We start from the raw sequence: 9,276 nt of genomic DNA, 5'->3' as shown, positions 1-9,276 counted from the left end.
AGTGAGCTGCCAAACATAACCATCGATATTTTGGCCAGCAAACAAAGTGACTTGGTTTTTTATCAAGTTTTTTAAAGAATCGAGGTTGCAACTTTTTTTTTGTGTGGTTTCCTACGATGTATCCCCACACCATATTATATATAGGATTAATCCTCATTCGAACTTCATTAATTGCTAGTGCTGGCCCGAGGGTTTTTTACTTGCTGGGAAATTCGAACATGAGACTAGCCCGCTGTGGATCATCCTTCAACAGTAGCACCGTGAGACCTTACACCGTTGTGCTAACCATGCAGATTATCAAGGTTGCAGCGTGCTACTATGTTTTGAAGTCTACAGATTTAGCTGTAAGTGAAAAAAAAAAGAAAAAGAAAAGAAAATAAAAAAAACAAAAGAAAAAAAGATAGATTTTCTTAATTGTTGATACTTAGAATCAAATGACCAAGACAAGTTCTGTTTTGTCGACATAATACCATTTTCTAGATTCTGTGGCAGCTACTCCATAGTTATCAATGAAATCATTATTTTCCAATTTCATTCAAATTCGAGTATTCGACCCTCTCATTTCGATCTGATTATACATCAGAGAGATTAGATCATGTACCATAAACCAATATTTAATTTGTTGTCAAATTAATACCAATAGGCCGACATGAAAATAACCATCAATGAAAACTTTCTCTGTGACGTATTGTTGTGCGCAAATGAATGGATACAATTTATTTTAGTCTGATTATTAGAAAATTTGTACCCGTGCTACTGTTTGGCAAAGGGTTAAGAAAGAAAAAGTAACACGCTCATTTGTTAATACTGGATTTTATACACGTGCAATGCACGTAGTTAGATACCAATATTAATTATTTTTGACTTATTTTCTAACTAAATTTTTTTCCTCGTTTCTATTTTAATAGTTTGTGTTTACTTTTGTCTCTAAACTTTAACATTGTGATTATTTATTTTCTTTGATATTTGTTTAAATGGGCTATACCTAATTTAAAATTTTACATTAATATTTGAATTGATAGAAAATAAATATAATATGAAGCTAATTTGAACTTTTATATTATTTGCAGTGACATAAATATAAGATTTACTTGAGAAAGTACAGTGTTATAAAAGTAAAAAATATTAAAATAGTGTTATACAATGAAGGTGAATTTTTAAAACTAATAAGACAAGATGATTGATTAGAAGTATACTAAAACGATAGAAAAGAGAATATAAAAATTGTTCTTAATCATTAATAGACTTCATAAAAATTATTAAACTATTAATACTAACTCTAGTATATTTTTATATGATAAAAGCATCCACATAAGCATATAAAAGTACTAAAAAAGCTCATAAACTCTCTTCTAAAGATTCCTAATTTCACTCAAAACAATTAAACTATTCTATAAAACATTCAGAAAATTTATATTTTATTCCTTCTGTTTTTTTTATTGAGCTAAGATCAATCCTTCTTCACATTTATCTATTTTCTGGGTAATTCTAGAATAGTATCTTCATCATCTACATTGATTGTGACATCTTGCTGGAGTTGTATTCTTTGTACTGTTATTTTTTCTAGGCTCATTATTTTTTTATCTTCTCGTTTTACTTCACAAAGAAGTTGAATATGTTTCCAATGTTCAACACAAACTTCTTAAAATACAGACTTTAATTTTTTTCCTATTTTAATGAGAATAAATTTTAATTATATATATATATATATATATATATATATATTAAAATTCTTTGTGCTCCTGATTTATCACTTAAATAAGATTAAGAGCTACATCTTTTTCCTTTACAATGAATTCTTCTAATGTGCATCTAATAAAATTTTCTAATATATCGATAATATTACAGTTGCTTTATCCCTGTCATTTTTCACAAAGATCTGAACTAAATACATGCATTTTTCATTACCAATTTGCCTTAGATTATAGTATTAATATTTAATTCCTTTAGTATTTGAAAAACAAAGTATGAAATTTATGAATACTTACTAATTTTTCTTGTATCTTCCATAAAGAATTCTTCTTTGATTGAGATAAAGTTGTTAAATTATTCTTCAATAGAACTCAATCGGCGCTTTTTTGATTTATTTTTGTCACTTTCTCATTTGCAATGGAAATAGCTTGATTCTTTTGAATGATATCTCTGAACATTTTGATAGTTTCTCCATATATAAGTTCTTGTATTATTATACCCTATAAATATTATTAACATCGAAGATTAATGTTTCTAAATTATAATCAATTGATGCTAATCTATTATAGTTTCTCCAAATTTTAAAATTTTTAGAATTTTAGGGGTTTTTTTATAATTTGAAATTTTGAGGGTGTTTCTATAATTTTTAGGACATTGAGAGTGTTTATTAAAAATTTTAAATTCTTTGAAGGCTGCTGTTAATTTCTTGATTTCATGTTTATTGTTTTAAGTTTTGAAATGTCAAAATTTTTTTAGTGTATTATAGTAATCCCTTGAATTCATCTATGTTGTTTGTAAGTTTTGAAAATTTAAAATTCCAGGTGCTTGTTTGTAATTTAAACTTTTAAGGATGTTTCTATAATTTTGAGATATTGAAATGTTAATCATAAAATTTAAATTTTTTACAAACTGCTGTTAATTTCTTAATTTCATGTTTGTTGTTTTAAGTTTTTAGACGTCGAGATAGTTTTTATAATTTTAAACTTTTCAGGGTATTTTGTGTAATGTTTAAACTTTTTATGTTTTTTGCAATACTTTATGTATTATAGTATATTAGCTACATATAATTTCTTTTTATCTTAACAAACTAATACTATAAATATATTTTTATATATTTTATTAATATTATTTTTTTTAAATTGTTAAGCTATAGATAGTTCATGTAGGATTAGGATAAGATATAATTATGATTAAGATAGATTAAGATATAAATAAAATATTTAAAATAGTGAAGGGTAATATTGATCATAGAAAGATTTTTCTAAACTCGTACTTTAATATATCAATAATGTTACATTTTCTTTATCCCTGTCATTTTTTACAAAGATCTGAACTAAATACCTGCATTTTTTATTACCAATTTGCCTTAGATTATAGTATTAATATTTATTTTCTTTAGTATTTGAAAAACAAAATATTAAATTTATGAATACTTACTAATTTTTTCTTGTATCTTCCATGAAGAATTCTTTTTTGATTGAGATAAAATTATTAAATTATTCTTCAATGGAACTCAGTCGGTGTTTTTTTGATTTATTTCTATCACTTTCTTATTTTTAATGGAAATAGCTTGATTCTTTTGAATGGTATCTCTGAACATTCTGATAGTTTCTCCATATGTAATTTCTTGCATTATTATACCCTATAAATATTACTAACATCAGAGATCAATGTTTTTAAATTATAATCAATTAATACTAAGCTATTATAGTTTCTCCAAATTTTAATATTTTAGAATTTTAGTGTTATTTTTCATAATTTAAACTTTTGAGGGTGTTTCTATAATTTTTGGGATATTGAGGGTGTTAATTAAAAATTTTAAATTCTTCGAAGTCTGTTAATTTTTTGATTTCATGTTTGTGGTTTTAAGTTTTAAAATATTAGAAATTTTCAAGTGCATTATAGTAATCCCTTGAATTCATCTATGTTGTTTGCAAGTTTTAAAATTTTAGAATTTTAGGTACTTGTTTGTAATTTAAACTTTTGAGGGTGTTAATATAATTTTGAGATATTGAGATGTTAACCGTAAATTTTAAATTCTTCGCAAACTACAGTTAATTTCTTAATTTCATGTTTGTTGTTTTAAGTTTTTAAACGTCAGGATAGTTTTTATAATTTTAAACTTTTTTGGGTATTTTGTGTAGTTTTTAAACTTTTTAGGTTTTTTTGCAATAGTATATGTATTATAGTACGTTAGCTACATATAATTTCTTTATCTTAACAAACTAATACTACAAATATGTTTTATATATTTTATTAATATTATGTTTTTAAATTGTTAAGCTATAGTAGTTCACGTAGGATTATGATAGGATATAATTATGATTAAGATAAATTAAGATATAAATAAAATATTTAAAATAGTGAAGGGTAATATTGACCATAGAAAGATTTTTCCGAACTTGTGCTTTTAAAGGGAGTATGATAAAGAGTTAAAGTTTTAATCCGTTAAGTTAGTTTATTCTAATCATTTTGGTCATTTTACTTTAATTATTTTGGTCATTTTTCGTATTTAGGAATAAAAAGGTTATAATCACTTTCTTTATAAATAAAAGGGTTATCTCTCAATCCATTTAATATGTAGATTTGTAAACCCCTTATCTTTAGGGGTTAACTCTTTTAACCCCTCTAGAGAGGTTTGTAAGCCCTTCAGATGCGGTTTGGCAGCGGGTTAAGCAAGAGGTTAAGGAGACTTAACCCTTTCATGCTCTGCCAAACACATAAAATCTAGACAATGCTAAAGTGAGTTAGCCCTCTATAGATTGCCAAATATAAAAAATGTAGAAGGGTTAAGCTAACCCTTCTAGAGAGATTAAATCGAGTTAATCCCTCATAATGAGGGGTTTACTAATACTCCTATTTAAAATGATTAAGTGTTAATATCTCTATTTATAAAGAAAGTGGTCAAATCCTCGTTATTCCCAAATACTAAAAATGATCACAATGGCTAAAAGAAAACTTATTTAATAGGTTAATAATTTAGTCCATTGGATTATCGGATTGGCTAACTAAGTGAATCATTCTCCTTAATCTTTCTTCCTTAACCCTTTTCCAAATAGGCCCTCAACTATTTTTTACCTTTGGCAAATTATGATGGATTAACTCACACATTGTACAATTTTGTGTGTGTTTGGCAATGCTAAAGAAGAGTTAACTCTACTTAACCCTTTGCCGGACAAGGCCTTGTGTAATCTGGTTATCTAAAAAGTTTACTTGATAATTAACCTTTTAGAGCTTAAAATTTTAACTCTGAATATTTTTTTTGGTGTGCTTATGTTTTATAAATTCAAGTCAAGGCGTTTCAGATTTTTGATAGAAAATGCTTGTAAAAAATAAAAATAAAAATAAACAGGGTAAACTATCTCTATATTTTGGTTAGAATAATGAGAATATTAAGGAATTGCAACGAGACCAGACCAGACAAGACAACACGATAGGAGACAAGTCTAGACGAGACGACACCCCTTGTGTCTACACAAAAAGCGATCTTAGTCTACATGTCCTACGGAGTCGGTCGACACGCTCTGATGACACCAAACCAGACGAGACTAGACGAGACGAGTCGACACCCTTTAAGTCGACACCCTTCGAGTCGACACCCTTTGAGTCGACACAAAAGGCGGTCTCAGTTGACACGTCTTGCGGTGTCAGTCAACACCGCTCTGTGATTATTTTCTTTTGTATGATATTCTGTTAATATCTCGACAGCTCACTTACCCCTTTTGGTTCTAACAATTATGTAACTAATTAGGTAGTTTTAGATTTTATATAACTAATTGATTTTCTTGTAATCCTATAAATATCTCCTAATATCAATGAAAAAGGCTATGCCATTATTCAGCAATTTTAATTCTTTTTCATGGTATCAGAGCCGTTCTAGACCTCCTCCCACCACTCCTTTGCAAACCCTAGCCGTAGTCTTCACTATGACGACTGATTCTCAGATCACTATCATCCCCAACCTAGAAAATCCAACCCAAAACTTTCAACTCATCAACACTTCCCATCAATACATCCATAAAGTGACCCCCACAAATTATATTGCTTGGAAACTCTAGATTGAGTCCATTCTCATTGGCTATGACATCTACAAATACATAGATGGATCTCATCCATGTCCTCCTCGCACCATCACCACCAACAACGTTGAAGCTCCCAACCCAGATTTTATGCATTGGACTCGACAAGATAAACTGTTGTTTGGCGCCCTTGTCGGTTCCATTTCCCCCTCTCTCATCCCTCTCATCCAACAGGCAACCACCTCCCACGAAGCATGGCAAACTCTCGCCAACACCTATGCTCGCCCGACACGTGGTCACATCAAGCAAATCAATGACCAGATTAAGTGAGCCACAAAGGGATCATAATTCATTTTGGATTATATGCAATATGTCAAGTGCCGAACTGATCGCCTCGCTGCACTTGGAAAACTAATGGACCATGAGAACTTCATTGAGAAAATCTTAGAAGGTTTTGATGATGACTATCACCAAATCGCTGATATAGTGGAAGGCAGGGATAACCACATCTCCTTTGACGAGCTTCATGAGAAACTCATCAATAGGGAACTCACGCTTTAGCAGTCCCAATCCGTCTCAACCCCTCACCCCGCTACGGCTAACGCTGCGTCGACCAGGTACAATAGTTCAAACCATTCCTCGTCCAACAAGACATAATCTTCACACCCCCACTCCAAGACGATAGCAGTCTCAGTTTCCGCAAGCCGCATCTCGCCAGTAGAGGCCGTATCTTAGCAAGTGTTAAGGATGTCGACAATAAGGCCACACGTCGCTCAGTGTCCTCTCTTTCAGCTGGTACCCACCTCCTCGCAAGGCATCACTCACACCTCGCACACTGGATCTCAGTGGCAACCAAAGGTGCATGTTGCCACAGCATCAGATGTCGAAACCCAAACATGGCTTCTCGACAGTGGGGCATCCCACCATATCACAACCAATCTCGGCAACCTCTCCCTTCATGCTCCATACGATGGGTCTGACGACATTATTATCGATGATGGTACTGGGTTACATATTTCCAAAATTAGCTCCTCTTCTCTTATAGCATCCTCCCATACATTTAAATTACATGATGTTTTATTTGTTCCTAACATGAAAAAAAATTATTGTCATATCTTAATTTTACAAATCAAATAATACGTCTATTGAGTTCTTACCATCTTCCTTTCGTATGAAGGATCTACTGTCGAGGGCAGCACTGCTAGAAGGACAACCTAAAGATGGTATGTATGAATGGCCGACCTCACAACTCGCACCTCGTCCTTCGGCCCACTCCAGTGTCAAAGTGTCTTATAGTGACTGGCATCATCGTCTTGGTTACCCATCCAAGTCAATCCAACATCATATCATCTCTAAATTCGGTCTAGCTTTAGATTCATTTAATTCAAAGAAATCTTATTGTAATGACTGTCTTTGTAATAAAAGTCATAAACTACCTTTCTCTCAATCATCAATTGTGTCTACTTCTCCTCTGCAAACTATTTATTCTGATGTGTAGACTGCGCCTATTTATTATGTCAATGGTTACAAATACTACGTCATTTTTGTAGATCACTTCACTCACTACATATGGATTTACCCTCTCATACGTAAATCTGATGTAGCCGCTATTTTTCCTCGCTTCAAAGCCCTTATTAAAAATTACTTCAAAAAGAAAATAGTAACCTTCTACTCAGATAATGGGGGGGAATACATGGGTCTCACCAAATCCACTGGACTCGTGACACATCTATCCACAAATGCATCTCGCATCTCACCTCGCCACCTCACACTCCAAAACATAATGGTTTTTTCAGAACGAAGACACCGTCATATTGTTGAAATGGGTCTTTCCCTTCTCTCTAAAGCTGTGTTACCACTCTCCTTCTGGTCATATGCCTTCTCCACTACAGTCTACCTCATAAATCATCTCCCTACACCCACTCTTCATATGACATCTCCCTTTCATAAACTCTTTAAGTCGCCACCAAACTACTCCAAACTTCGATCTTTTGGCTGCCTGTGTTATCCTTAACTTCGTCCATACTCACCTCACAAACTTGTCAGTCGCTCCACGCCTTGTGTCTTCCTTGGCTAGTCCCTTACACAGAGTGCTTATATATGTCTTGATCCATAAACTCATAAGACTTTCATCTCGCGTCATGTTCGATTTGTTGAGTCTGAGTTTCCTATGTCTAAACTCAATCCGCATCTCGCTCACCCTGATGAGTCGACATACGACACCAGGATCTCACATCATGTCATTCTCTTGGCTTCATACACATCATCCGAAGCTTGTTCCGGTGACTCCCTGCCCGTCAACTCTAACACACAAACAAATATGGTAGAACACCAAACATTACCTCTCGCCCTCCCTCTCCCTCTTCCTAACGCACCTCCCACCTCATCTACTCCCACAAACACCTTGCCTCCACAACTACCCGCCCTAATACCTGAACCAACACCTAGCAACTAGCCAGTCATTCCCCTGGCCTTACCCCTACCTGCCCAAGTCTCAGACAACCAATTACCACCACCTTCGACCCACACCTCGCCTATCATCACTCGTTCCTAAAACAACATTCACAAACCTATTAACAAATTTAGCTTCTCTATTCAACTCATCACAGATATTGAACCCACATGTGTAAATCAGGCTATCAAAGATAGCAGATGGCGACATGAGATGTTTGAGGAATTTGATGCCTGGTTCGTAATGGCACCTGGGAATTGGTACCTCCCAATGGTGTGCAAAATATTATGGGATGTAAATGGATTTTTTTGACTTAAGCGCCTACCTGATGGCTCTATAGACAGGTACAAAGCTCACTTAGTAGCAAAGGGGCTTAACCAATGACCAGGAGTTGACTATCATAAGACGTTTAGTCCGGTTATAAAGCCGACCACAGTTTGTCTCGACCTCTCACTTGCCGTCAGCCGAGGTTGAGATCTTCGTCAACTCGATGTCAACAATGCCTTTCTACAAGGCACCCTCACTGAAGATGTCTTCATGGCTCAACCTCGAGGTTTTGTTGATGCCGACAACCCACATCACGTCTGTAGATTGCGGAAGGTGATCTACAATGAGCTTCGACAGTTCCTTCTTGCATCTCGCTTCTCGAACTCAGATGCCGACACCTCCTTGTGTTAGGTATCATGTAATGATCATACATCTTCTAATCTTGTTTTGATGATTACAAACAATTCCTAATATCATTTGTCTAGTGTTTATGTTTTCTTATTAGTTATTCTAGACAAACAATATGTTGGAGGTTGGATGGTTTGAGCCTTCACGATCACATCAAATGGAGGTCGGCGGAATATCGGTATGAAGCCATTATACATCAAGTCATATTCAAGATCAAGCTTCATCGGCAACCAAGTCAGAGCTTATTAAAGATCAAGATCATCGCTTGGTATATTAGTTTAGGTTTTATATTATGTGTGTTAAATACTTCAAGCTCAATCATATACACACATACACATTTTGTTTATATATATATATATATATATATATATATATATATATATATATATATATATATATATATATATATATATATATATATATATATATATATATATA

This window comes from Asparagus officinalis, chromosome 7, assembly GCF_001876935.1.
Source record: "Asparagus officinalis chromosome 7, Aspof.V1, whole genome shotgun sequence".
NCBI lineage: Eukaryota > Viridiplantae > Streptophyta > Magnoliopsida > Asparagales > Asparagaceae > Asparagus > Asparagus officinalis.
The sequence above is the reverse complement of the archived record's forward strand: the minus strand, read 5'-3'. Positions refer to the sequence as shown.